Source organism: Pelodiscus sinensis, chromosome 1 (genome assembly GCF_052426305.1).
Source record: "Pelodiscus sinensis isolate ZL-2025 chromosome 1, ASM5242630v1, whole genome shotgun sequence".
Classification (NCBI taxonomy): domain Eukaryota; kingdom Metazoa; phylum Chordata; order Testudines; family Trionychidae; genus Pelodiscus; species Pelodiscus sinensis.
In genome coordinates this window covers 178,103,333-178,121,551 of record NC_143052.1, presented here as the reverse complement: position 1 = coordinate 178,121,551, position 18,219 = coordinate 178,103,333, and the positions used below count along the sequence as shown (strand labels likewise).

At 41.0% G+C, this 18,219-nt stretch overlaps 1 long non-coding RNA gene across 1 annotated transcript in view; it reads right to left on the bottom strand.

Moving 5' to 3' along the window:
* Positions 1-18,219, bottom strand: part of LOC106731784 (uncharacterized) — an 86,046-nt gene that overhangs the window by 16,557 nt on the left and 51,270 nt on the right. Inside the window, exons 2-3 of the long non-coding RNA XR_001368050.4 lie at positions 3,543-3,646; positions 153-342 (exon numbers count right to left, since the gene is read on the bottom strand). This is a non-coding gene — a long non-coding RNA (uncharacterized LOC106731784). The remainder of the gene's footprint in view (positions 1-152; positions 343-3,542; positions 3,647-18,219) is intronic.

Genomic DNA, 18,219 nt, shown 5'->3' with positions numbered 1-18,219 from the left:
TCACCCCGTCACACGCCTCCCCCCTTCGTATGACTTTCCCTTCACCCTTGCCGTTTTCCCTCATGTTTGTTCCCTCAGGTGGTTGTTGGTGGAGGGGTTGCTCCACCCCTCCCCACTCTTCACCCTCGTCATTGTTTCCTATACTTGCCGACCTTTCCTGCTTCGTCTCCAGCACTCGTGATAGGCAATCTGCATTCTGGTTGTCTCTACTTGGCTTGTGCCTTATTTCAAAAGAATAGGGTTGTAGGCTTAGGTATCAGCGTAGTATTCGTGCATTGGTGTCTTTCATATTCTGGATCCACTTCAGGGGTGCGTGGTCGGTCACCAACATGAAGTGGTTGCCTAGAAGAAAATAACGTAGGGAGTCGACAGCTCACTTAATCGCCAGTGCCTCCTTTTCTATGGTGGCGTAGTGTCTTTCCCGGGGCAATAGCTTTCTGCTTAGGTAGGCCACTGGGTGTTCGACCCCCTTTTCTTCCTGCGCTAGTACTGCCCCAAGCCTCTCCTCTGATGCATCGGTCTGCACCACAAATGGCCTTTCAAAGTCCGGTTGTTGCAGCACCGGCTCAGTTATCAAGGCCTTACGTAGCATTTTGAAAGCTTGCGCTTCTCGGGGCCCCCATACCACCCGTTGCGGTTTACTATTTTTAGTCAGGTCTGTCAGGGGGGCGGCCACTGAGGCAAAGTGTTCTATGAACCACCAGTAGTAGCCAGCGAGACCCAAAAATTGCCGTACCTGTCTTTTGGTATTGGGCCGTGGATAATCTCTGATTGCCCTTACCTTATCTAGTAATGGACGTAGCTGCCCGTTCCCCACTGTGTAACCCAAATATGATACCTCCCTCTTGCTGAACTGGCATTTTCTGGGGTTAGCAGTTAGTCCTGCTTGCCGGAGCGTCTGTAAGACTTTGTCCAAATGTTGCAGGTGGTCTCCCCAAGAGTCACTGAAAATGATGACGTCGTCAATGTATGCGACTGCATAATCTTTGTGTGTGCTGAGGACCCGGTCCATTAGTTGCTGGAATGTGGCCGCCGCCCTGTGGAGCCCGAAGGGCATTGTGACGAACTGGTATAAGCCAAACGGGGTCGCGAATGCCGTTTTTTCCCTCGTTCCTGGTGCTAGCGAGATTTGCCAATAACCCTTTGTTAAATCGATGGTGGATAAGTATCTAGCTTGCCCAAGGTGCTCCAAGAGCTCGTCGATCCGCGGCATTGGGTATGCATCGAACTTGGATATTGCATTGATTTTACGAAAATCGATACAGAATCTCACTGATCCATCTTTCTTAGGGACCAACATGATTGGACTGTGCCACTCACTCCGGGACTCCTCTATGATGCCCCATTGAATCATATCACGGAGTTCCCGTTGGACGGTCTCCCACAGTTTACGGGGCACGGGGCGTATGGGGTCTCGTACCTTTTGCCCAGGGTCCGTGTCTATCGAATGGCACGCGAGGGTCGTCCTCCCCGGCTTGCTCATCAGCCTGGTGGCAGATCGTTCTAGCAGTTCCTGGAGTTGTCTTCGTTGCACTGGGTTCAGGTCTTCTCCTAATGGGCTGGCGGTCCAGGGCACCTCCTCCTCTCTCCACGTCCCGAACTCTATCTCCGCATTTAGGGCTTCTGTCTGTGGGTTATCTCGGGGTACCCAACGTTTCAATAGGTTCACATGATAAATTTGTTTTCGACATCTCCTATCCTCCACTTGTACCTCGTAATCCACCTCCCCCACTTTTCACAACACTCTAAACGGTCCCTGCCACCGTGCTACTAATTTGGAGTCGCCTACTGGTAGCAGGATTAACACTGGGTCTCCCGGCCTGAACTCTCTGGCTTGAGTGTCCCTATTGTAATGGCGGGCCTGTGTCTCCTGCGCCCGTCTCAAGTTGTCCCGAGCCCACCGGCCGATCGTCCGCATCCTCTCCCTTAATTTAATCACGTATTGGGCGGCTCCTAGTGCTGTCGAGGTTTGTTCCTCCCACCCCTCCCGCACTAGGTCCAGAATCCCACGGGGGCGTCGCCCCTATAACAGCTCAAAGGGGGAATATCCTACTGAAGCCTGTGGTACCTCTCGTACGGCGAAGAGCAGGGGAGGGAGTAGTTTATCCCATTCGCGGGGGTCATCTTGCGCCAGCCTCCGCATTGTGGCCTTCAACGTTTGGTTGAATCTCTCCACAAGGCCATCCCTCTGGGGGTGGTATATTGACGTCCGGATTTATTTGACCCATAGCCACTTGCATAATTCCGTCATCAGTCGCGACACCAAATTTGGACCTAGATCGGTCAGAATCTCCTTTGGCAGGCCGACTCGGGAAAACATTCTCATTAGTTCATCTGCTATCACCGGGGCGGTGGTTTTACGGAGGGTTACCGCCTCGGGGTAGCGGGTGGCGTAATCTACTACCACCAGAATGTATTGATGGCCCCTCCGGGTTCGCTCTAGGGGGCCCACGAGGTCTAATCCCACCCGCTTGAACGGCTCTTCTACCAGGGGCATTGGTACTAGTACGGCCCGGGGGACCTTTGCTTTAGCGGTCAGCTGACATTGAGGGCATGAGGCGCAGAAGTTCTTAACATCTTGGTATATACCTGGCCAATAAAACCGTTGGAGCACCCGCTGCTGGGTCTTCTCCCCTCCCAAGTGGCCCGCCCATGGGTTGTCATGCGCCAGTTCCATTACTCTCCATCTATAGGCGCGGGGCACCACTAATTGGGCCTCTTCTCCTTGCGGCCTCTCAGCTGGCCCTACACCCTGTCGCCATCCGGGTGGCGTACTTCGCCCCATTGTCAGCGCCCGCGTCCCCCGGCGTGAAGGAGTGACGGGGTTGCCTCACCCTGTCACAACCATGTTTATACCCTAATTCAACCCTGCCTCTCTCACTTGTCTTTTCAGACCATAAGCTCTTTGGTTCAGGAATGTCTACTAGTATTATTGTACAATACCTAGAACAACAGGCCCTGATCCAGGCCCCATTAACAACATCCCCATTTAATGGATGATGACATTGAGCCTCAGAAAGGTTTGAGCAACTTTGCTGAAGGTCATGAACCAAGTTAGTGTCAGGATTTCAGCGTTAGCTTACAAGCAACATCCTATAGCCTCTCTTTGTTAGAAGCTGGGCGTGAGTAACAGGGGAGGGATCATTTGATGACTGCCTATTCTGTTCATTCCCTCTGGGGCATGTGGTATTGGCCACTGCTGGAAGACAGGATCCTGGGATAGATGTACCTTTGGTCTGACCCAGTATGGCCATTCTTACATTCGTATGTAAGTAATACCCCATTTTGAATGCATTGCCACTGTACAGTCTAGAGGTCACAAAGTTTGGATGCAATCCTGAGAGAAAGATTACAGGCTTCACCCGTAAGATGCATTTGCCAGGAAGTTTGAAGGCTTAAAAACTCTCCAACATACAGTGCTGCTGCAAAACAGGAATAGCCCCATAAAACTGTCTCTCCCCACTGGGTACTCAGCACTTTGCTCAATCAAGCTCCACATGCCTTAATTGTTATATAATGAAACAGTATACTGTGATGCATACCTGCCAGGAGAGAGCTTTGGTACAGTGTTCAGTGACTCTTTCTGAAGACTGGCTCTCTAGACTCACATGTTTCCAGATAGACCAAGGACACTGCTCAAAAGTGCCTTAAAAATAAAATGGACATTTTTAACAAACATGAGCCAACCTACCAGATTATGTAATCTTACAGATAGATTTCTGGAAAGCAACAGCTAGTAGACCCTAAAGAGTATGTCTACCCAGCAAAGAAAAACCCGTGGCTGGGTGACTTGGGGTCCCAGGGCCTGGGCTGCATGGTTTTTTCATGCACTGTAGACTTCTGGGGTTGTGCTGGACCTGCAGCTGTAGCACACTCCCACCACACAGGTCCTAACCTGGACTTTAGCCCAATTCTGGAATTCTACAGTGCAGTGAAACAGCCCTGCAGCAGAGACTGACAAGCCCAAGTTGGGCCTGATGCAGGTGTGTAATTGCTGTGTAGACATGCTCTGACTGAACTGGCCTCATAAACAACGGTCCTCTTCATACTAATGTAACACTCATACCTTTGTATGTATGAATATATTTCTGTTAAACTTTATGCATCTGATGAAGTGGGCTCCAGCCCACGAAAGATTACGCCCAAATAAAATTGTTTGTCTTTAAGGTGCCACAGGACTGCTCATAGCATTAACATGGTTAGTTCTTTCTGTTCTTGATTTCTGCTCTTACCAAGAATCCAGAGAGAAAGATATTTAGGACCTGGTGGAATGGTCATTTCAGCTCAACAGGTGACACAAATAGAAGGAATTAATTTACTTTTCTGACAGTGTAAACCACTTTTGACGGACTCAGAATCCCCATAAGAACACAGCATTTTTTCTTGACAGAAGCAGGAAAATTCTACAGACAGCTTTTTGCCTGTGTTCAAACTTTCACCAGCTGAATAACCCCCAAGGTTTAATAGCTGATAAGACATCTGTAGCCAAAAGTAAGAGAAATGAGTTGATCAAGGAATAGCACCATGTTTCCAACATGTAGCAAAATGAATGCCTCTTCACCATCTGTTATGCGTGCAAGTATTTTATTATGTAAATGTCCATGCACACTGCATTCCTAACAAAGGAAAATTACTTTGACTACAATATGCAGATACTGCCAGGCTCCTGCATATGCCCTGAAAAAGAAAAAAGTGGCAGACAGAAAGTTTTGGGTTCATCTAGCCTCTCTAAAAGAAATAGAAAAGATCCAGTAGGTAGGGATTTGTTTCCTACATCTCATTAGCACATATAAAATATAGAAGCTGTTGAAGTATAAAACACTAAACTAAATCCAATGTGCTCAGATTAAGGATATGACAAACAGATTGTGCAGTATTTCTGATACATGATGGGAATGGTGTGTGCTTCCGACATTAGGACATGGAATTTGGTACAGCTCAACATTCTTCAATCTATTTAAAACTGGGACTCTGTCCTTGAAATGAAAAAAGGGCTGCCAATGGGCCCAAACCTGCAAGGTGCTAAGCCACACAAAGCTCTCAGCACCCTCTGATTTAATTGAGAGCTGAAGGCAAAGCAGTACCTTGTAGGATTGGGTCCTTTAATTGTCTCCAACACAAAGAACATTGCTGTGGGGTAAGGGTGCAGAGGCAAGATGACATTATACTCCACATCCTGGTTCAAAAATTTCATTAAATTACCAATTTAAATAGAAATGCAATTATCATAACTGACATATTTTTGGCAGCTATGATTAAAAAATCCCTTTGCTACAGTGTACCAAGGGAAAGCCCAAAGGAGTTCTGACACTGCTTCTTAATCAAAATCAGCAGAGACACAAAAGCTTTCAGTTAATCTATGCCAAGCTATTTTGGACAGCATGGCATTGCCTGGAGCACCCTTCTGGTGGCATTTGAAACACCTGGTGCCCTTAGAAAAAATACAAGCCTGTAATTTTCCTATGCTTTTTGTACCCATCTATCTACCAAGAGTTGCTGCTTCAGTGATACAAACATAATATAAATGTATGCAAAAACAAATCCTCACTCCTAATACTTTTGGTAATTTGTTCAGTCTATAGCACCCAGGTGGCAATCTGCATGAACACACTTCCTCATTCTGTATTTCATGTGGTTTAAATCTAATTAACCTATCATTTCATTCATTGATTTAACTTAAATCTTAATTTGATAATTGGAAAAAGTGTACATTCTAAGTGTGGGAGATTAATTGATACTTCAAGTGCACTTGAACAGAAGTAATTGAAGTCAATGCCAGAGTTGACCAATTTGATGATTTAAAGGTGGTTGGTTACTTACTTTGTTGAATTTATGCAATTTTTTACAGTTAGATCTATCAGTTTTTCCTGACTTAATTATGACTAAGTGTTGAACTTTATCGATAGACAATTGCTGCTGCTCTATTGATTAACTTGTTTTTTATTAATATATTATATTTTGTTGTTATAGTTGGAACATATTTTATGGTAAAGCAGTTAATAGCTAGAGAAATCTGAACATTAAAATATCCACTAACCACAGTTCAATAGGTACTTCTCTGTTTATCATTCCATAACTTACTATCTCTTTAAGGACACTTCTGAGAACTGCACATGTAGTAAAACATGCTCTTTTTTTTCTGGAAATAGGTAATGGTGTGGATAACAAAATATCAGCCACACCTTTGGATTTTTAAGGCAAGCTGGTTTTAGGCACAAGCACAGCAAATGGTATTGGCTCTTTGGGGAGCCTTACATTTTATTTAAGGACTGTAAATTCAAAGTTGCCTATTTCTTGCAGCATGACGGAGAGCCATAGGTTTATCAACCCCCTTCAAGCAATTTGATTCACTACAAATTGTAAGATCAATCCCACATGTTCGTAAGCAACTATGCTGTTAATTTGTTCCTTCATTTTAGGTGTCACATAATGTCTGAAACATATATAAAATATTATGAACAGAAACAAGATCATATTATAAACTCTCACCCATTCAGTCTATCAGAACCAACAGTTTATGCACCTTTTATCTCCTTCTCAAAAGGCTGGGAGAGCAAATAGGCTGTGCAGCATTCCCCAAAGCTCAAAATATTTTGGCCATAATTAATATATGTAGGAAAGGGAGAGAGAGAGTGGAAATGGAAGAGAGAAAAATACACAACACACATTCTTTTGTATAAAAACTTGCTTCGACAATGTCTAACATTATTTATCTGTACTCATTAGAGGACCAAAGTTCTGTGAAATGCCTGATTTTTAAAAACATTTGTGAACATTCTTAGGGGAACATTGATATTTTCATAATTATGCATAAATGGGATCTCCAGTGCAGATAAGCTTGGCAGAATCTGATTTTTATTTTTTTATAATTTGAGAAATATTGGTTTATTTCTAATTTTTTATCAATTTAAGTGCTCAGTTGTGCAAAATTACGGATTTTAAAATTTCTAATTTGCATTGATTTAAATGGTTATAGTTCTGGAAAATTTATAATTCTATATATAATGCAAGGGGTCAGAGAATACTGCCTTAATAATAAAAGATGTTGAGATTAAAAGAGTGCATCAGAGAATGTGGAGGGACTTCGTAAAAACTATATGAATTTTAAACTGAACATTTCAGCAGCTATCAGGGTACTGATAGACAAACTACAGCTTGAGCCATCAAGCATGCAAAGATGGCCAAGGAACTCAATGCAGAGGGACACACAGAAAGTGATGTCCAGAAGTAAGTAGCTTACTGGAGCAAACTAACCAGTACTCAGTGTATGTCCCAATATACCTGTATCAACCAGTCTTACAAAATCAGATATTATAAGACCTTTTTTCCTACAAAGAGAGTGAAACACATAGAATTGGAAAGGTAATATAACACCATGAATTATGCTAGAGACATGTGTAGTGTTTCATGGTCTTAGTTAACAACAGTCATTTGTACAGTTTCAAAGCTACTTTAAAATAATTGGAGACTGTTACAAAACAAGGGCCCGCTCTAATTCTAGCAATCTTGAAAGCATATAAAGAAGCATAGACTCATAGAATACTAGGACTGGAAGGGACCTCGAGAGGTCATTGAGTCCAGTCCCCTGCCCTCATGGCAGGACCAATTTAAGTCTAGACCATCCCTGATAGACATTTATCTAACCTACTCTTAAATATCTCCACAGATGGAGATTCCACAACCCCCCTGGACAAATTTATTCCAGTGCTTGACTACCCTGACAGTTGGGAACTTTTTTCTAATGTCCAACCTAAACCTCCCTTGCTTCAGGTTAAGCCCATTGCTTCTTGTTCTATCCTCAGAGACCAAGATGAACAAGTTTTCTCCCTCCTCCTTATGACCCCCTTTTAGATACCTGAAAACTGTTATCATGACCCACTTAATCTTCTCTTTTCCAAACTAAATAAACTCAGTTCTTTCAGCCTTCCTTCATAGATCGTGTTCTCTAGACCGTTAATCATTCTTGTTGCTCTTCTCTGGACCCTATCCAATTTCTCCACATCTTTCTTGAAATGCGGTGCCCAGAACTGGACACAATACTCCAACTGAGGCCTAACCAGCGCAGAATAGAGAGAAAGAATGACTTCTCGTGTCTTGCTCACAACACACCTGTTGATGCATCCCAGAATCATGTTTGCTTTTTTTGCAACAGCATCACTCTGTTGATTCATATTTAGCTTGTGGTCCACTATAACCCTTAGATCCCTTTCTACTGTACTCCTTCCTAGACAGTCGCATATACATTTCTTTAATATGTAGGTTACAAGTTTCAGAGGAGTAGCCATGTTAATCTGTTTCAGCAAAAACAACAAAGGCTATGTTTAGACTGCAGGCTTCTTTTGGAAGAATATTTTCTAGAAGAGATCTTCTGAAAATCTTCTTCTGAAAGAGAGCATCTACACAGCAAAAGCGCATCGAAAAAGCAATCTAAAAGCAATCGCATTTAAGCTGTGATTATTATGGACAGAGTGGATACCAGGGGACCTGTGCTTTTCCCCCTTTACTCTTCTTCCGAAAGAACTCCATCTTCCCCATCCACACATGCCTTATTCCGAAAGAGCTCTTTTGAAAAAAGGCTTCTTCCTCTTAGAAAAAGGTTTACCAATGTCAGAAAAGCCCCTCTGTTCTTTTAATTTTTTTTGAAAGAACACGATTGTAGTGTGGATGTAAGTGAAGTTTTTTTTGGAAAAACAGACGTTTTTCCGAAAAAAACTGCAGTGCAGACATACCCAAATTCATTAGTCTTTAAGGTGCCACAGATCTCCTTGTTTTTGCTACTTAAGAAAATGCTTTCAGGAAGAGGTCAATTGATTTGATTTGTCATCCAAGAGAGACTCTGTGCATTACTGATTACCAGATCTTTACTCAGCTTTCAGTTCAGCGATTGTTCACAGCAGGAAATGACACTACAAACGTAAGTAGAACAAAGAAAAACATGACTATAGTATTTTACTGCTGCACTCTCCAGTGAACCAAACTGGACAGCAATAAAGTTGTTTCCATAAGAAAGGTACTTGATGTCGCCAAGAGGACTCCCACATAACTTTCCCCTGAATTTTAGTTTTCTCCTTCCCTGGTGTCTTTGGCCATGTTTTGAAGGAGACAAGCTGTTTTATCCCATTTCACATGGGTGGTCCAATTTGGTTCTTCTTCTTGAAACCAATTATATGATGAGCCAACTTCTGCCAAAAATTCAAAACGTCCAGTTAAAAAAGAGAGTTGTTTTTATCTCACAAACCAAATAGGGAATGAGACATAACTTTGGAATATTTATAGTGAGGGTTGGAATTTCTCTGAGACAATTTGCTTCAGTATGTCAAATGATTGCTGCTGGGGAGCTACCCCATTTCACTCCACATCCTGCCAAGTAAGCTGGCAAATGGTCTCTACTACTGTAGCCAGGTGTGGACAGAACTTGGTCAGAAAATGTACTATTCCTATGAAACACTGTATCCTTTTCACAACCATTAGAGCTGGCATGTCTCCGACTGGCATGATCTTGTCAGGATCTGATTTCAGACTCTCTGCTGTGAGCAGATGTCCAATGTATGTCACCACATGCTGTCTGAGTCATATTTTTACTAGGTCAAGTTATATGTTCTTGTCCCTCCATTTCTGTAGAAAAGCATTCTGTCATTGTCTCATTCAGCGTCTGTACTATTGTTCCCTTCGTCTACCCAGAGGATTATCAGCTGCAATTATTTTTACCCCACAGCCCTTCTGGTGGTTGAGTGAGACTTCTCTGGAACACCACTGGTGCTGGCCTTATGCCCATCAGCATGTTCAGCCATCTGTGCTGACCAATTGCTGTTGGAAAGTTCATCATCATGCTGGACTCTACATCCACGCTTATGTGCCAAAACCATTTTCTCACATTAGACTGCAAATATTCTGGCTTTGGAAAGTTCTGGCAGGATGCCATCATTTGTGGACGGTGGATACTGGCATCTTTTCAATGCCTGGTTCAGTGGCTGTGACAGTGCATGTCTACAGATGCATAATTAGCCTGATGGTTTCTTTACCACCATGTCCAGCCTGCTTATCTAGACTGTGCTGGCCTCTACAAGTGCTATGATGTCACTGCTCAGCAGACTTTCAAGCACCAGATGTACTAGATTGCTTAATTCCACTGAATTTGCCATTGTGGTAAGCACAGCGAGGACCACTGTAGGGTCTACATCCAGGTGCAGCTTTCCTTCAAGATATCTGTCACCTTTGAGAACATTCCCATATGTTTTTAAAAAACTGTCTCCATCATCCATGGTACTTGCCTTTTTGTTTCTTGCACTGCAGTTCTGGAATTCTGATGCTTCCCACTGAACATGGTACATATAGTAGTGTTTCCCAAGTGGGGTTTCTGGTGCTCAGTGTCTAGCACCACAATCCTCATGTGGTATTCAATTATATTTCTGGGTAGTAACAATGAGGGTGTATTTTCCTCTGGGCTGCATTTTGATGTCATTGTACATTATTAGATTGTGCCTGTTCCTTGTAATGTACATGTTCAAGTCCAATTTATTCTGAGGAATCACATTCCAGGAGGTTCCACTATCCAGCTGAGACTGTAAAGAGCATTTTCTATTACCATTGTTGCATGTATGGAAGTTTGTATGGTATTTGATTGCTTTCCTGTCCTGACATCCTGCCCCTGATATGCTCTCTGTGTTTCATTAGCAAAGAGCGAAGCTTAGTGCAGGTTAAGCTGAAGAGGTAGAAGTTCTTAGAAAGTTGTGTACTGGTCTGTTCCAGTGGCTGAGTTGCTTCCAGCCTCAGATTAGCAACTTGCTTTACTAGTCTTCTTTTATGTTGACTCTAGCTTCACAGAGAATGATGTTTTGGGGCTAGGGAGAGCCTTGGCTGGTATAATTTAGCAGAGCTCCAGTGACTTCAATGGAGCTACATCACTTTACAGCACCTGGGGGATTGTTCCTCAATGTTCACGAAAGGTAGCTAATAGCTAATGGTAGGCATTTCCTGCATGAAACAGTCATTCATTTTCCAGATGAAAGAATCAGTGTCCCTCTTGAATTGCCCCCCAAAGCCACACTATTTTATGTGTGGACTCTGTTAGAAGCTGAAAGTCCACGGAAGCATTTCACAAATCTCTGTCGCCCAGATATTTAAAGAAAAGACCTTCTTGTTTATTTATAACCTCCTGTCCAGAAGGAATTCTGTCCATATATTCATGGATGCCTCAATGTTAAAGTACACTTTGTGGTGTTACAAGGGGTTTCGATGGAATGGCACTTCCCATTTTAGTTTTTGCATGAGCAGTTTTTTTCCTGGAGTTCTCTGAGCATTCTTTCATGTGACAAATGGATGCAGATTTTATTAGTCTCATCCAGAAGATGTTTAATAATACTGTCATTTGTAAGAAGATCATGCAATAGCAGGTTCAGACAGCATACAAGACCCAGCATATGTATGAATTTGCCTTTTACCACTGCTCTTACAACATTCACATCTTTGTCAGGGGCAATAAAACCAGAAGAAAGACCCTGGGCAGCAAGCCATGCCTTTATTTGGTTTTAAGCTTTACAGTGATGTTGGCTGCCTTGTGATTTTTATTAATCCAGAAAAAGGCTGGCTTTTTAAAAACCATGCCAGTGACTGACACAGATGCTCTTTGAATATATCATCCAGAACACTGTGAAACCCATCCCATTGGTTGTTTGTCCCTCTATGTACATACCAGTTACATGAATATGTTTACCCTCATTCATCATCAAGAATTATTTCACCTAAAGAATGGTATATCTATTATGGCGGAGGTTGCAAAATATATTCAAAAACAGCTTGAGTATTCTCCATTGATGTTTGCACAGTGTGAGCTTGATCCAATCTGGTGGCACAATTATCGTAACAGGTCTCATATTTCTTTTTCAGTCTTTTGAACTCACCTTACCTTCTAGCTAGTAGCTGTAGCTGCTGTAAGTGCAGCCAAGCTCAGTAGTGAGCTACTCCTCGGCCAGTTAAAAAGCAGCATTATTATAACCCAAAGAGTTCTGCCCAGTTTGCTTCAGCTGAGTGGATACTTACTAAGATACAAGACTTCAAGGGAAGGAACTAGAGTAGGAAAGTGAAATCAAGGGATTTAATAAGTAAATTCAAGTAGGATTTCACTTGCTACCCTGAAAGATCCAAGTTATAATGAACAAAATACATTATTTTTATTTCTGATAATTTTGTATTAAACCTTTGCAAATATCAGATAATTGTATATATTTGCAATGTCCTGGAGTTTAAGTGTGATATAAAACACATTGTTAGTAAAATTGGTAGTAAAATTAAAACTGGGAAAGAATTAATGGATACAAATCAGATATCCGAAAAGGCAATACACAAAAACCTGTTGGAGAACACTTGAATCTGCCTAGACACTCAATAATGGATCTCCAAGTCACTGTATTGTTTCAGGCAAATTCCACAAGCCAAATACACACAGAAGGGTTGGAACTTAACTTAATTTACAAGTTTAATTCTTATATAAATGGTATGAACAGGGATATCCGTTGGTTCGCACACTATCTTCCACATTCTAATAACTTAACCAATCAACCCAACAATGAAGGTGCTAATTGTTCTTATCAGCCTCTTGTAACTATTTGAACCATCTACTCACCCTCTCTCTCTTTTCTTTACCCCTCCTTTTTTTATTCCCGCTCTTTTTTTCCTCTTTCCCTCCACCACCTTTCCTTATTTATTCTTGGATCTGGACTTCTAATATTCCAGTCATCTGAAGATGCGTCCATGAAAGCTCGTGGTGCCAACTACATGTTTTGTTAGTCTTTAAGGTGCTACTAGACTATTTGTAGTTTTTTAAGTTTTTCCTGTTACTGACTAACTTGGCTACCCCTCTGAAGCTGTTAATAAAATTGTTAGCTGTCTATTAAATAAAGAATCTATCAAGAGAAGACCTAGAAAGTTGATGCCATGGATATTAACAGCTCTGCAATAATATTCCCTAATCATAGGAATATTGTTCAACATACGTAATTTATACATTTTTAAAAACAAAACACTTTCACAGCTTTATCCAGATGAAACCAAAACACTGAATAACTTAAATGGCCAAAGTTTCTGGTCTGTCAACTGGATTCATTCAAAAAAACAGATAATTAAAGAATGTCTTATAATAAAGATAAAGGTGGAAGACTCTTTCTTAAATGAAAAATTCTATTATCTATTCAGAGAGTTTTGGATCACCAAAAACATCTTTAGTGATTCTGGAGAGAATATTTTATTAGTAAGGATTCAGGGGATCCTTCTACATGCCTCATTTTAGCCTGAATATGCATCTTCTGAATTGGAACTTAAGGATTGTCACAAAATAAGGGACATTTTAAGGCTATGGTATCATTAAAATATATTATCCTACCCTGATACTAGTTTAAATGGTTGTTAAAGTGAAGAACTTTTTCAGGTTATAGACAGAATAATTGTCACATAATACGCTTTATATCTGTGCAGCCATTAAGAAGATATTTAAACAACTGTGTGTGTGACCCTATTTGGCTTAAAGTTGCAGATGTGTCCAACAGTTCAGAATGTGTGGGAACAATCATATTGACTTCAGTGGGGTCAGAATTTCACCCATGATGTTTAGCTTACCCTTTTTGGTCTGAAAATAAGGCCAAATATCTTGTGTAATCAGGCTCTTGTATATGTTCCAATATTTTTGAGTTTTATTTTTCCAGAAAAAGAGAAAGAAGAGTCTTTTTCGTGATATTTTAGTAGTTTTGATTCCAGGCCCAGCCACAGTTAAGAAGAGCAGAGGAATTATTTTTTTTAAGGTTAACTGTCTTTTACAAACTCAAATCACCCCCACTAGCCAATGCCAAAATCCCATTACATTTTAGTTTTAACCAACAATCACTTTTATTCTACCATTTCTCCCTCTCCATTAAGTTTTTCTTTTTTCAGTCTATTTTCTTTTCTGAATCTTCTCCTTTATTTCTTTGCTCATGTGTTCTCATACTCCTCTTTTCTCATTTCTACAAACAGTATTCCTTACCTTTTTATAATTTATATTCCTTCTTTATAGCCACCCTAAATCCATAATTTCTCAACCTTATGGAGTCCAGACACACAAAAGGATCAAATTATCCTTTATTTTCATAGGTTTCCTGTTACACTGTGAATCATATTCAGATGTATTTTTGCCTCCTGTAGGCAGATCCTGAGACAATGTACATTTTCATAGCTCCACAGACTTCCATAGGCATAGGGGAACATACAGGAACTGAGGATTTGCCCACTGGTTTTTATAACTCACCATGGATGTCTTACCCAATTGTTTATTCAACTCCTCTGCTAGTTCCTTCTCCCCTTGGCTTTCTGTAATTTGTGGTTGCTCTTTTATTTATGCAGGACCAAGCACATGGAACTTTTACCCTAAACAGACTCCTCTCCTATATCTCACCTCTTAAACCTTCTTTATCCATTTAGCTTAAGATTACTGCTGCCTGCAAAACCATTTTGTTATTCTAGGCATTATAAAAATGCTATTTAAAAATAAAATGTCAACCTATTGAAACATAAGAATATTCTGATAGATACCACAGCTCATATGTTTTCTGACATAAATATATTGCCTGTAATGTTGAAATGGTTTTTAAAAGGCCTCAGTTACAGCAAAGAATAAGTCACACTCAAAAATTCCATCTGAGTTGTCTTCTCTGCTCTGTGCACAAATTTTATTCATGTAATCTAATTGTCCTGGGAGATAAGAAGGGGCTATAAACAACATTCTTGTCTCCTAATTGGTGTCATTACCTCCTTCATCCCTCCCCATCCCCTTATTCTGGAGTAAAAATAGCACCTCACTGAGAATACAGAACATAAGAATTCAGTTAATCGCTGATTCATACCAAATGGTAAAAGTTGCCTCTTTTATGTTGGATAAATATATAACACTTCTTGCAAGGCTTATTAAGGCAACTAATTCCATTTATCACTTGGCCACTGGAAAAAAATGTACTTATTTCTTTTGTCTCCTAATTGTGGATATATCAAAGGAACAGAATCTCTATTTTCCTTTTTAAAGCTCATTTCCACGTGAGAGGTAAAACTCCCTGAGTGAAGGATGTTTTTGGTTGTTATCACCTTTCCTGCCCAGTTATGTCCCGGGGAGATGTTTATCAGGGTCACTGATTTGAGTTATATGGGGGAAAGAGATGTAAGTGGAAGCAGCTAAATAAATTAATATTCAGGATTTCCACTTTCCTTTCCTCTGCCTTGCCTAATTCTGCATAGTTTATTTTGCAGTAGTAGCACTCTACTAAGGCATAGTGCCACTCAAAATCTCACAGTCTAAATGAACCAGATGGACAATAGGTGGGAGAAAAGTAGCATTAATCTCCCCCATGTTACTTATCAGGAATGAAGGCATTGAGAAAGTAAGGATATGTCCACATTGCAATAAAAAACCCAAAAACTTGTGGGGGGAGGAGGGGTTGCCCAAGCCAGATGATTTGGGCTCACGTGACTCAGGATGTGGGTCTGTTTAACTGCAATATTGACATTTATATTCAGACTGGAGCCCGGCCTTGAGCACCCTGCAAGGTGGGAGCTTAGTCCCTGGGAGGGTCCCAAGTTGCAGGCCAAATGGAACTTCTGAACTAGAGATAGATAGCACTACAGCCCAAGCTAGCAACAGGTATCTAATTATAGCATAGACATAACCTGGGCATCTTGCTTAAGGTCAACAGGAACTCTATAGTGGAGATGAGATCTGAATTTAGATCTCCACAGTCCAGTGCTTTAACCACAGGATCATGCACATCTACCTTCATTGACTGTTTTCCCTCTCAAATGCCCATTCTAAACTCTTCTTTTGTATCTTTTTCTTCACAATTGCCTCCTTGTCTCTGGACCTCCCTCTTTTTCTTTGTTCACCAAGGAACTGCTCTCTCTTTTCAAGCCCCTCTTTAAAATTATTCTTATACAAAGACTATGTGAAACTCTTCTGAAGATACTCTATCAATTTGTTTAGCATGTTCTCTTCCCAGGCCTTTGCGCTGAACGAGCTTTACCCAAGGGCTGGGAGTCATTATTCAACACTAACCTTTTCACATGAGTCAACACCAGAGGACATGCTACATTCTGAGCCCTTGAATGTAAAGGTTTATATTTATGCAAAGTGCCTGCAGAAGGTGGCAAGAGAGAAAAAAATCTCTGTGCCTCCTTTGCCCCACGATCTTGCATCCCTTCTTGGAGCTGGACACAAAGTGGCATAGCTACGTGCATCACTCAGAGATTGAACATAGCTGGAAATCCATTGAGTACTCTCCATTTTCATACACGTGTCCAACTTCCTACAAAGATAATTGAGTCTTACATTTGTCTGAGGTGAAGCAACAGTTTCCTTATCAGGTAGAGTTGTTTCTGCCATACAACACAACTAACACCTTTGCTTCTATCCCCACTTTTCAAGCCATCGGGATGAGGCATAAACAGTAATAAAATACACTGCAGATTAGGTGGTTTTTCAATTCCGGCCCAACATATTTAAAAATTGGGCCCACAATTTATGGAAGATGCTGCATGCAGATGGCAGTTTTAAATCAGTTTGTGTAAGTTTTAGTTACATGAGTTTCATGTCCCAAAAACTGAGTTAGCCTAAGGGTCTGGCTGCGTAAGGTAGTGAGAATGTTCAGAGGATAATTTCTCTGGGGCTATAGTTTATTATTCTGTAATTTAAGCACCGGGAGAACGTATTGTTTCTAATTAAACTGTAAGTATCACTGTCCCCCTGGTTTAAAAAAAAAAAAAAAAAGCATTTGCCAAGGTTTCAAAGAACCTTAACTAAGATTGTGGATTTCCATTAATTCCTAGATCTCATTGATGTCCAGCTTTTCAGATATTTGCAGGTATTGGGCTGGCTTCTCACCTGAATTGAGCATAGCTGAGCGTGGAAGAAAATGATGCTCACAGCCAACTTTATATTTCCCCAACCCTGGGGCTGTCTAGGAGATTTGTTATAAGATGCAGGTGTCCCACAGAGGCCACTCTGCCATCCAAGGATCAGCCTCTGTGCATTTTGACCTTGCTTAGATATACCCACAACATGTCTCTCGCCACCCTGACTTCCCCTGCCTCCCATATGTGAGGAGTGGAGAGAGTAAGTGGCATACAACTACTTATGGTCACTTTACACCATCCTGGGACTCATTTATACCATGTCAATACTCAGCCCAAATCCTTTAGGTGGCATTTCTGACTGCTTTGCAAAGCCAGAGCAGTACAAAATGACAAGAACAGAAGATGAGAATGCTACCCTGTAGAAAGGTAGATTCACTACTGATGCACCACCTTAGGACTGGTAGTACCTCTTTTTTTGTCTTGCATTTCCTGCAGATTGTCATGATGGCACACCTAGTCTTGTGACTCAATTATTCTGACTTCTATAGTGGTGGCACGGCTGCTTGGTTGTTTGGTGTCCTCTCCTCAGCTGCCTTTACTTTCTCATAATATAATACCTGACATAATTGCTGGAGATTTGTCCAGATACTTCTGGTGTTCTCTATAATTTTTCTTTTCTTTTTCATGTTGCTTACTTTTATTGGAATATTTTATCCTCACATATTTTGCTAATTTATGATCATTTTATATCTGTTGTGTGCTTTAAAGGAGGTAATTTCTGTTTCTCCTCTAATCTAATTTGTACACAAATGTATCTCAAACTGCTGAGCTTAGTATTTTCAGTTTTCTGATTTGCCACTTTTGAAAGCTGTGTCACTGCATGATCTGGCATTATTTGTAAGTTTCCTTCAATAATAAACAAAGAACTGCACTCACATTCTATATTGTCCACAGGGGCTTTCATGGGACCAATGAGACAGTGATGAGAAGAAGGCAGAGAGGGGTGAAGGTTAGTAAAAATGAGTAACCATTTCAAATAGGAAATTCCTTCTATTCTCTTTTCCAGTTAACCAAAACTGCTAATTTAAATATAGTCTGCCAAAGGCAAGTTTCATTTAGGATTTAATCCCAGATCAATTGCTATCTAGACTTATTTTCTGTTACTACCCCTATTGCCCACACTGAAAATGAAGCCATGGTATTTCATCATTGTATGCATTATTACGTTTAGAAAATGGATTGAATTACTAAGGTAAAGAAGGTTTCAAGCTAGCTGTAGTTAACAGAAAGTGAGAAAGTCAATGGTCAGCTGCAAAAAAGAGGGCCAGTAGGATTTTAAACTCCTTGAAAAACTGT